This window comes from Protopterus annectens, chromosome 3.part1, assembly GCF_019279795.1.
Source record: "Protopterus annectens isolate FY-2018-M chromosome 3.part1, PAN1.0, whole genome shotgun sequence".
NCBI lineage: Eukaryota > Metazoa > Chordata > Ceratodontiformes > Protopteridae > Protopterus > Protopterus annectens.
The window spans coordinates 1,357,650,119-1,357,662,493 of record NC_056732.1 but is presented as its reverse complement, the minus strand read 5'-3'; the positions used below and the strand labels follow the sequence as shown (position 1 = coordinate 1,357,662,493).

Below are 12,375 nucleotides of genomic sequence, written 5' to 3'. Positions count from 1 at the left end.
CCACCAGGAAATTAAATGTAGACTCTACCTAGCCTTGAAGTAAGGAAAGAAAGTATGCCATTGCAGCTGGAGTGGGAGAGAGAAACCTATCTCACCCACAGCGCCTCTGAGAAATTAGACAGCATAAAGATTCAGTGGTTAAAATTGCTGCCTCAGAACTTCATGGTCAAAAGTTCAGAACTTAGGTTCATAGACAGATTAGTACCAGGCTAACTGCCCTTGCAAGCCATTTTAAGCCTAGCCAATTATTCCTTGTGAGATTCAAACCCTGTACCTTGTGTTTGTAAGGCAAACACCTTAACCATTAGGCCACCCTCCCACCCCTCCTTTGATTACTTGTCTGGGTGCAGTCTGAATGTTCTGTCCTTGGCTGCATGGGTATTTTCCAGATACTTAATATTTTCTTCCACCTTCCAAAAGCATATTGGTTAACTGATGTATGTGCATTGTATTTACGTTTGACATGGGCCTGTGAATGATAATTTCACTCACCTCCACCAAAAAAGTAAAAAAGAAATATATATAAAAAAAAAAAAAATCATATCCTTAATGATGTGAGTTAGCGGTTGTCATGTGCACTCATGGAAAATAGCCAGGTCTGAATTATTTAAACAAATCACGAACATCTGTGAAACAGAGTGGACTGTGTAATATGGCTATATTGCTCTAGAAAGCATGCTGCACCTGTAGCTTTAGATATTCATTAGTTCTACTACAGAAATAAGAAAAGCAGCCAAACAGTGTGAGATGGAGTGCAAGTCAAGTTTAATATGAAATGTAGGACAACCTATGAAAACACAAATGCAACAGTTTATAACAAAATAGTTAAAACAGCATCAGTAAAGTAATGTGGATGTATCAAGAAAAAGAGCTAAAATATGGCAACTAACTTTTTAACATTTATAGTATCTATGAAACTAAGTGTAAAACAGTTCACTGTACTGACTTCAGCAGTATTTTTAAATGTATGCACAATTAAGTTCTAATAATGACAGTAACAGTCTTAATGTATCACTGGTTCTAGCAGGATCAAAAAAGTCCTAAATAAAGAATCATTTTTAAAGGTTAAAGATGGGAGACCAGCAATTCACTTGGCATGGTTCATGTAATACGACAGGAATGAATGGTGGGGGTCTCATCTATTTATGGATGTAATTAAAGAAACATTGATTTACATTTCAGATAAGAACTGATTGCTCCACTTACTCTGCCTATCCCTCTAATGTCTGGAAGAAGAGAATACTCGGCAGACCTTGCTGAAACAATAGTTATAGCACAACCTCATGATATCGTTCTCAAATATCCCTGAATTCTGCCACTATTTCTGATGATATCATTTCCTCAGGCAGATTGTTTCAGTCATTCACCACCATTTGCATGAATGAATACTTCCTCTCACTTCCCTTGAGTCTTCCACTTGCCATCTTTAGGTTTTGCCCCCTTGTTGTCATATTTCTTTTGTAAAGGGTATCTTCATGAACTCTGTAGATTCCCTTAAGATGCTTACATGTTGCTGTCATGCTGTCCACCCCTTTCTTCAAGGCTGCATATGTTAAGCTGTGGTAGTCCCTCCTTTTGTAGTTTCTTGTGTAGACCACCCACCACTTTTGTTGCTTTCTTTAGTTCTGCCTATTTCTTGCCTATGTCTTGGCAAAAATCTAGTCTCCAATGAAGTCTTAACAGATGTTTGTACAGTGGAATAATAACTTCTTGTTCTCTTCTGGTTTTATCTCTCCCTCTGAATGCCACTACTCACCTGCCTTCTTTGCCACTTTGTCACGCTGATTGCTTACATGCAGTACCCTAGAGTCCTTTCTGTGTTTGCTTTTATTAATGCTTCTTTTTCAGATGTATACATATGCAGGTTATTACTTCCTATTTACACTTTGGTTTTCCGTTGTATTTTAGAGCATTCCTTCAGTCTTGCCAACTCACTTTCCATTTTTTCTGTATGTATATTTTAGTGTTACTGGAAAACAGAATACTTTTTCTTCCATACATTCTACTATGTCACTTTATTGACATGAAACACGATAGCCCCAGTAATAACCCCTACAGTATGGCATCGTTAACCATCATGCTATGTGGATGGACTCAGTTTATCATGGCCTTGTGTACTTTCATTTAGTTAGAGATGATCTTCTGCTACCAAACAGTGACCCACATAAAGGTTAGTTAATTTATTCACTATTTTTTTTGAGTCACATTGTGAATTGGTTACCTTACTTAACCCTTAAGCATATAACATTCACATCTGCTTTCTTTCCTTTCTCATTCAAAAATCTTTATTAGATTTGTCTCTGATGATATTCCTGATGGGATGCAGTTCTGCTTTTCTGAGAACCATTTTCTGTTTTTTATTGTCTTCTCTTTTGCAGCTTTTAACGGGCTTTATAACTTATATGTTTTTTATAAACTCTGCTTAGGAAGTTTGGTATCTGGTCTTTGTCAAGTTGAGGATTCTGCATTGGATTTAGGATTATTATTAATGAATTGTCAGTGTCTGGAAACAAGACAGAATATATGTTTTCAAGTGTCATAGTATCTGACATTAGTCACTGACTATTATGCCCTGCAGATTTACCAACTAATTTTCTACTTTCCTTTCCTTATTTTCTGTGGTGCTTAAACTCCTGAAAGTTGATCTGTGCGTTGTCTTTTGACCTATTTCAAAACCTACACCTGCACCCTAAGACCTCCTTTACCTCAAAAAGAAAAACGCATCAGTTAATACCCATTCCAGAGACCTAGATCTATGACAAAAATATGTACACATCCCAATCCAGGGATAAATTCATCCTCCAGTGCCTCCCACACTTACAGAATAAGATCCCCCTATATATTACCCAGTGCAAAACCCTAGTAATATACCAACTTTAATTAGATGAACGGATGTGATCTGATAAATTCATCAAAAGAGTCACTGCCTACAAATTTCTGTCAAAACAGACTACACTTTATTACATCTCAATCCTCCCTATTCCTTTTACTTCTCTTTTTTTCTCTTTTCTCCAACTTCTTCTTAATCCACCCCCAAATAATCCAGTTAAACTGAAAATATTCCATCAACATCTCCCCAATTAACTCTAGTTCCTAATATCAGCTTCTAAGCTATTAGTTCAACTTCAAGGGTTGTGTTACAGCATTGCTGACTAAGTTTGCAATAGCTGACAAACTGCTGGCTAAGTATAAATGCATGAAACAATAAATAACTATTTATTGCATATGAAAGAATTAGAAGGAAAAGCCCATGTTGATGTAATTAAATTACAGCTATTGTCATCTAAGATTTCTTCTGACTCAACAGAAGAGTTATAATTTGAAATCACAAAGCTCTCCACATTCCTTTGTACAAATTTTTGTAACAGAAGTTCAGTATAGTAAATGAATTATTGGATAATCTTATTTTGACAGACCATATTGCTTATAAACATAGAATATTTAATCTTGACAGACAGTTCACTTATAAATGTAGAATATTTAATCTTTTATTACAGGAACCAGAAGTCATCATTGTTAACTGCAAGAATACCTTCAAAGTGAGCACAAGATGTGTGTTTTCTGTTCACAACAAAATTGCATCTAGGGATATTTCTTGACTTCTCAACAGTGTTTAAGTTGGTAGATCACATCTTGCTATCACAGTGCCTGAATGGGTAAGACTGCAGTCCACAAGCCTTGAAATGATTCCCAAGCTTCTTTTTTTTGGATGAAAACAAGTAGTTGAATGGCACAGTACAGCCACCAGCTACTGCCAATCAAATACAGGGTCACCTCAATGGTCTATACTGGGGTTACGCTTTTCACTATATATACAAACTGAATCAATCAGTAGACAGAAGGCTTACAGCTGTTTCAATATGCTGATGACTCACACTGCAGGTAATATGGACAAAGTGATTACAGATAAAAGAGTTTAACTCAGTCCTGAAATAGATAGAGCAGTATTTAATAAAAAGTCATCTTTCTGGAAAATGTGTACATCATACCAAGGATAAAACTGTCCCTCATATTATCATGGCAATCTCAGGCTGTGCTGATCAGGTGCTAAGCTGGAAGTAGATTATGGATTACAGGCTTTTCTTAAAGGATGACATGGATATCATTGTCAAAGAGACAAGCAGTTATCAATACTAGAAACCAAGAGTGTGTCTCACTTCAGGATATTCTATTACACAACATCAACAATAACACAAACTTAAAAGCATCTGTAATAGCATTACTAGATTCACATCTGGTCTGCTTTCAAATATGTTTCTCTGCAATACAATGCACTAGATAACTTAAGCATGTTATATTTCAAAAGCTGGATCCAGCAAGTAAATGTTCTTGTATTCACAAACTCCTTCAAACAATCCTTGCCTATACAGTTGGCCCTAAAAGAATGGCAAAAGGCCATCTAAGAGAAGTGTAGGTGTTCTCTTGAAGTTACAAATAAGATGAGGTACAGAAGTACCATTTGTGCATTTTGATAGGTAACTAGCAATAACACAACACAAAAATGGTGTAGAACAAAAAAGAACAGTCAAACAGCGTAATGTTCTACAGGAAATCAGCACTAAAAGAGTCTCAGATGCAGTTTTAGACTTGGCGTGTTTGCTCTCTTTATAATTAAAGTGCATTGTATTGCAGAGAAACTTCTTCAGAATCTAAAACCTTAAACTAACAGACAGACTTAAAAATGGTAATGAGAAAATCACATGATCAGTGTTGACCAATAATAGTCCCCCAAAAAGATACATTTCCTTAAATTTGCAATGTTAAAAACATTATTGCAAAACTGTTGCTAAGTGAGCTCAATGTGAATAAAATGTATAAACACCAACAGACACAAACAAACCACTAAATTCCAAATGATCTCTGTCTATAGTTTTTACACTAGTAAAAAGCATTTAATGTTTGCTGATTCATTAAGTCCTGGAATCTTGTCTGCTCTTAGTTTAATTTGCCACCTTGATTTGCAGCATTCCAATTGTACTTTGTAATTGTCTATAGAATCTTTGAGACTAACTGCATCAAAAAATATAAAACTGAATTTTTTAAAAATGGACAACTGATTGTTTACCTAGGGAGTTGCTCACATCTCTCTTTTTATGGCCAGGGTATACTCGTAGATTCTATGTGATAATTTCCTGATGGTCTTGCCCACATAATAGCTAGGGCACGAATCACACAAAGCCAGATAAACTACCACCTGTGAGTTACAGTCATATCTGATATTGGACCAAAGATCCAAATTGAGAGCCTCATTGGAAAGAGGTATGTGAGCAACTCCCTAGCTAAATACTCACTCAGTTGACCAACTTAAAAAAAAAATTCAGTTGTATATTTTAGATGCAGTTAGTCTCAAAGATGTTTCAGGCAATTACAAAATACAATTGGAATGCCGCAAATCACAGTGGCAAATTAAACTAAGAGCAGACAAGAGTCTAGGATTTAATGAATCAGTGAACATTAAATGCTTTTTACTAGTGCAAAGACTATAGACAGGGATCATTTGGAATTTAGTGGTATCTTTGTGCCTGTTGCTGTTTCTTTATATATTTCTTTCACATTGAGCTCACTTGGCAACAGTTTTCCAACGTTTTGACATTGTAACTTTAAGGAAATGTATCTTTTTAGGGGACTATGATTGGTCAACACTGATCATTTGATTTTCTTATTGCCATTTTTAAATCTGGGGTTAGTTTAAGGTTTTTAGATTCTGAAGACATTCTTAATTAATTAAAGACAATGAAAGCGCTAAGTCTAAAACTGCATCCGAGACTCTTTCAGTGCTGATTTCCTAGAACTTTACATTGTTTGGTAACTAACAATGAGCAGTAACACATTCTGAGTAAGAAAGATTACCTATTTATCATATAGGCTGTCCCCAAAGTGAAACAGAATGTATGTGTAAGTCTCTCACTATGGTGACAAACCATAATCGACTATGGTTATCCACAATTAATGATGGCTGATATTAATAAAAGATAAAACTGATGAAAATATGAGATAGCATTTTTTCCTAAAATAATTTTATTCCAAATTATGAATTTGATGAGGATCTGTATACACTTCTCCCATCTTATTTTTTTTTATCTTGATATAGCTTTCTAGATGAAAATGTGGGTGGTGATGACAGTCAAGGGGAATTATTAGTCACAGTCTGGGAAGAAACTTTTACAAGTGCTTTAATTAAGGTCTCAAGCAATTATATTTTGTTTATTGTATTAAGGTATTGACTCTGTAGTCAGTCAGGAATCTAGAGCTTCTCAATTTACTGACCTTCTGAGAACATACCTTGTTATCAGTTTTCAGCATTTTAAGTTCCAAAATGAATCTGGAGATGCCAGCATTTGTTGCTTTACTTTGTTGCCCTTCATGTTTGTGATGCAGCTGTCTTCATTCTACTTTTCTTCATATGGGTACCTTTTTCATTGTTGTATAATTTTCCATTTTCACAGTGAATAGGCCTGCCATTATACTTTTTCAATAGCTGTAGTCCTGTTAAGGCCATTATAATATGTATGGACTTTTTATTTGGTTGCACACTACATTTGTCTTCTTTTAATATATGTGATTGAGTGTATGTCAAGTGCTCAAGCTATAAAAAGTCTGAGTACTTAGACAATGAACACAACCATTCAAATCACAAAGAGTCTTTTGTTGTGTTGTGTCTTTTGGCTTTTCCCGGTTAGGGGTCGCCACAGTGGAACTTCGGTCCGCTAATGATTGGCAGTTGATTTTTATGTGCTGAGTAGCCAACCCTAATGCACAACCTTTAACGAAGGTAGGCCCATTCACGCATGTCTCCACAGAAGATGCTCTAGCTGAGAATCGAACGGGACAATGTCTTGCTGTGAGGCGACAACGCTACAGCAGCACCACTACCGCGGTTCAAATCACAAAGAGTCTAAAAAAATCACAAAGAGTCTAAAAAAATAAAAAAGAAGCGGCAAAAAGAAAACCTATTTTTTGCAGGTGGTGAACCCCCCCCCCCCCATCTCTCCCCACACTCTCTGCTACTTAAATATACCAACTCCAAAATGCTGCTACACAGGGGAAAGCACAAATTCCAAGCCCCCACTGTACTGTGATCTGACACATCTAACTTCTGGTAATGTTTGAAAAGTGAATATTTGAACTATAAAGCCAGCGTTTCAAGTGCTTGAACTGTTCACGGTTCGAGAACTTGAAAGGAAACCACCTACTTGTACAGACAAAAGATGATATATTAGTTAAACTAAATACCATTTTAAAGCGAACCTTCAGGAGCATTCGTGGGATGTAAGGAATACAAATATGATAAATACTTCAGCAGTTTGTGCACATGAATGTCATAGTAATAATGTGAACCGTTTTAAATTCACTGTTCTGGTATCTCTACATCTACTCAGGGGTGGAAATTAGGTGTTTGAATTAAATGCTTTGGAAGCTAGGATAATTTTGAGAAATAATAATTTTGCACATAGGGGACCAAATAATAACATTAATTGATAGTAATTTATATTATTTGCTTGTACATTACTATTGGTATATTCTATTAACAATGAACTTTGCATTGGTGGTACTTTTTTTTCCCCTGTGAGTGTTTCCCAGTGAAGTACTAAGGAGAATAAAGATTTTTAAAATTCCTTCTGCAAGTTGAAGTGTATTAATATATCCATCTTTAGAGAGAAATGTTCCCATTTAACAAGTGGAAAAAGAGTACGTGAGAAGGTACAATTTAGTTATGGGAATGCTATGTTAGAGCATTGTGGCACTCAACAAGGTCACGGCTTGCCTTCTACACCAAGAATTAGGTGATCTACTTTCATAGGTTCACAGGTATGTACTAGGTTAATGACCACAAGGTCCTTTTTAAGCCTGTCCATGGATCCCAAATCTCTGACTAGTTCTGGTACCCATGATAAGTGTAAGCAGTGGCTTGGGAGATGAAACATTTACAAGCAGGAGCCTGGGAAATGAACCATTTATGGGCTGCCTGTGTCCAGTAGAGACATAGGTGCCAAACCAGGGATGAGTTTCCTGTTCCCCATCCAGTTGTCCAAGTTACATTTGAATTGGGTTTTGGTGGAACTCTGTTTCTAATGGATGGGGAGCCTGTTGCAGAGAAGGGGTGATCTCTGGGATACACACCTGTCTCTTCAGCAAATCCTACTTATATCACAGGCAAAGTTTAAGTCTTTAGAATGGGTAATTCTCATGCTGTTTGTTTTGCGGATATGCAGGAGGTCCATGAGGGTGGGGTCTGACAATGCCTTAATGCCAGGCATAGATCTCCTCTCAACAACCTGTAGGAAACAGAATATAGGGATTGGGCTTTATGGCAGTCTACATACGACATGTTACTTATGATCTGTGTTCTTTTAGTGAGGAACCTGTGTGGACATTCCAATTGTTGGTTGTGCCTGGTTAGGTACATACCAAAGGGAGCATTGTATTCAATGATAGGTGTGATGAATGCTGAACACAATGGAACAATGATCTCCTTGGACCTGGAAGCCATACCTTTGCTTATAAGTTGTACAACATAGAATGATTTCCTCACTACTACAGGCACATGATGGTCAAAGGCTAGATTACAGTCTATTTGTGTTCACAAGTCCTTGACTACTGGAGTGACTCTTAGGGGGTGTATTGTCAGGATGCTAGTTACAATAGGTGAATGACTGCCCAAAGAATACCATTATGCATTTTTACCATTTAGATTTTGTCCACAGCTCTGAGACAAGTTATTTGTGTCAGCCCTTCCTGGAGTACATTAGTGTCAGTGGAGAACTCTATGACTGCTCCTAATTTGCAATCACCTACAAATACAGTCACCCAGAAGCCCTTAATGTTGATTTTGACTTCAGAGAAGTAAATTCCAAAAAGGAGCAATCCCAAGTGTGATCCCTGTGGAAGTCTGCTTGTGACTGGCCTCTTTGTAGAAGTGTACTCACCAATTCAAACTTCCTGGGTCCTAACTGTGAGCCAGCTGGCTATCCACTGGGTGGCATAATGGTTTATACCTAATCTGTTGAGTTTATCAGCGATGCCTGAGTAGGGTATTGTGTCAAATGCCTTGGCCAGGTCAGGATAGGCAGTGTGAACCATTTTACCCTCATCCATTGCTTTGGTGACCTTCTCAAAGAAGTCCACCAGGTTGACTAGGCATGACCTGCACTTGATGAAACCAAATTGGGTTGGGTCCAGTGTTTGGAGTTTTCCTATGTCATTATTAATCATTTCCATGATAATTCTTTCCATGGCTTTGTATATGAGACTAGTGAAACTTGTGGGTATTTCCCAGGGTCTGTAGATGGCCCACCTTTGTGCAGAGGGATGACTGTTGCTATTCTCCATTCATGAGGCACAAAGCCTGTTTGTGGCTACAGTTAAATAGCAATTCTAGATGGCCTGATAGGTCATGTTTTATGCTGTTTAGAAGGTATCCTTGGATATTGTCTGGGTCCATCAATGAAGTGTTCTTGGCTTTAGAGAGAGCATTGAGGACGTTTTCCCTTGTAATACTATGTGGAGTTATATTTGATGGCATTTCTTGATGGGAGGTTGGGGGGAGAGAGTGGTAAAGTTAGAGCTGAATTTTTCTTCCAGTAGGTTTGCTATATCTTCTGTCTCAGTATAGGTGGCTCCATTAACAATGAGCTCTGCACACAACTGTGTATTGTCTTTGAGGTTGTGGACATAGCTAAAGAATGCCTTGTAGTTGCCCTTGGCCTGGGAGGTCAATGTACCTCAAATTTGGCTTTGGAAGACTTTATTTTTCCTCTGAGTTGTTTCTTCAATGAGACTGAGCTCCCAAGACCATATTCCTTTCCTTCCCAGCAAGGTGAAACTGTATCCTGACAAACAGGCAAGTTCTGTGAAAATATGCATTTCCTGCCACACTATGCATTTCCTGACACACTTGGGCTAATGGCTGTCAGCTATGCATCTCTTTAGTTGCGGATACAGTATCACCTGTACAAATTAAAATTAAAATGTATTTAAGTCCTTATTTACCAAGCATTATTTACAAAGTAAAAACAATATTTACAAAAATAAAATATGTACATTTACAAATAAAATAAATGGAAAGAGGACAACAAATTATTTGCAAGTTAAAACAGCATTTGCAAAAGTGAAATGTGTGTATTAACATATGAAATAGAGAAAATGCAACAAATGCAGGTCAAAGTAAAAACAATAGCTAGTTATGTGACTTGTCAGTAAAATCTAGGTCAAATAAGTATGATTTTCAGGAGCGCATCAAAAAAGCAAATGCAGGCTACTGTGTGACCACTGGGGTAGCAGATTCTGAAGAACGTCAGTCTTTACTGCAAAGGATTTTACACCAGATAACTCAAGTCATGTCCCTGGAACTCTTAGCAGTCCCATAGGCACCGGAAGCTGTTGAAGACTGAGGGGGCGGAGGGTGAGAGGGGCACTTAGCGATCTAAAAAGGGCAATTTTTTTATAACTATTTACTACCAGAACATAGGTTCACTTGGAGGACATTTTAAGCTTAGACAATTCACTTTTGGTGCTTGAATTAACATTTTCTGGTTGGTCTTACCTATCCCGTGGCTGTTAATTGTATATTAGCCCTAGTGAGAATAACTGTCATCATACCGTAGATAATTTGAGGGGACCCATGTAAGGGATGCAGCATTTAGGAACTGCCTCTATCCATTAGTGGCATGAGGGACAATCCTGGAGTACATTTTCTATTACCCATCCTTATATCCAAGTTGCATTTGAATATGGACGGATGAGCTTTGTTTTATTTTTATGGATAGTTTGTTCTGGAACAGTGGTAGCCTCTGTGATATATATATATATCCATCTCTCCACAACATTCAGTTTAGATATATGGACTGAGTATTTCTGATACCATTTGACTTGATGATGTTCAGTAGGTCCATCTGTATTAGGTCGGAGGATGCCTTGTATGCCAGACATGTCACCTCTCAGCACTGTGTAGGATACTGAGCATAGTAATAAATCTTTGAGGTGGTCCATGCAAGACCTATTGTTAAGGACTTGTATCCTTTTAGTAAGGTATCTCTGAAGGTATTCTAATTGTTGCATGGGGTTGGACAGATACATGCCAAAATGGGCATTATACAAAATGACTGACCTAATGAGAGCTTTGTAAAGGGGGACAACATCTCTACATCTAGTCATAATCAATTTGTTTATAAGCTATGCAATATAGAAAGGCTTTCTTATGACTCTGGGCACATGTTGGTCAAAAGTTAGGTCACTGTACACATAAGTTCCCAAATGCCAACCATTTGGGTCAGTTCTCAGAGGGCATTGTAATAATTTGACACCAGTTATTATTTGGGACAAACCTTCCTGCATGACGGTTAAGTCAATTGGGGATTCAATAACTGCTCCTAGCTTGCAGTCATCTCAAACTTAGCCGCCCAAAGCTCTTTGGTATTTCCTTTTACTTTTGAAATGTATATGCCAAACAGAAAAAGTCTCAGCACCAAACCCTGGCGGACTCCATTGGTGACTGATCTCTTCCCCTATTTTGATCTCCTGCATCCTGTACAAACCCTCAGAATAAAGATAAATTGTTTATTTCCAGGAGATCGTTTATGCAGCATTTTATTTTAGCATATCAGTAATAGTCTGTGAATTTTTAAAACTTTTCACTGTTTACAGTGCCTGTTGCATTATAGTAACATTTTGTAATTCTAGGTGCCATTAACACAAACACACACACACACACACACACACACACACACACACACACACACACACACACACACACACACACTAAGATTTTCATGTCCACATCCAGTCATGCTGAATTTGTCACATTGGTGTTTTTTTAATTAGCTAAATGAATGAGCTGTTAATAATGATCCTTTTTTTACAGGTTGAGGTATTATGATCAAGAAGGGAACTGTAAAGTGGCATGTCACTTTGTACGTGGTTTCCCACAATATTAAACTAAATTATAACTGAAAAGTAGTCAGTCATTTAGATTGCCTACTTTTAAAATATGAATAATAAATGATATTATTGGGCGTAGCTTTGTTGAAAGTTCTACGTCAGGGCTGGCAACTCGGTATGTAAAAATCTACTGCCAATCATTAGCGGACCGGAGTTCCGCTGTGGTGACCCCTAACCGGGAAAAGCCGAAAGATACAATATACAGAAATTCACATTTCTACACTCCTTTTTGTGTATTTTGTGTCATACATGGCAATTTTACTGCATCATTGTTTTCCCTCTTCATTGTAATTGCCATGGTAACTGAAAAGGGACTGTTGGGATTAATGAGTTTACCTTAAATAAAGTATGCTGTTTTCTATATGCATTTTTTGTTACAAATGTGGGTCACAGAGAGCAGTTTTAGGACAGGCAATTTGTTGTAGTTTACATTCATTC

The 12,375-nt window shown here is 37.3% G+C and overlaps 1 protein-coding gene across 1 annotated transcript in view; it reads left to right on the top strand.

The window, feature by feature from the left end:
* LOC122797773 (microtubule-actin cross-linking factor 1-like) overlaps window positions 1-12,375 on the top strand; it is an 899,011-nt gene that overhangs the window by 83,581 nt on the left and 803,055 nt on the right. The gene's annotated exons all lie outside the window — the stretch shown is intronic.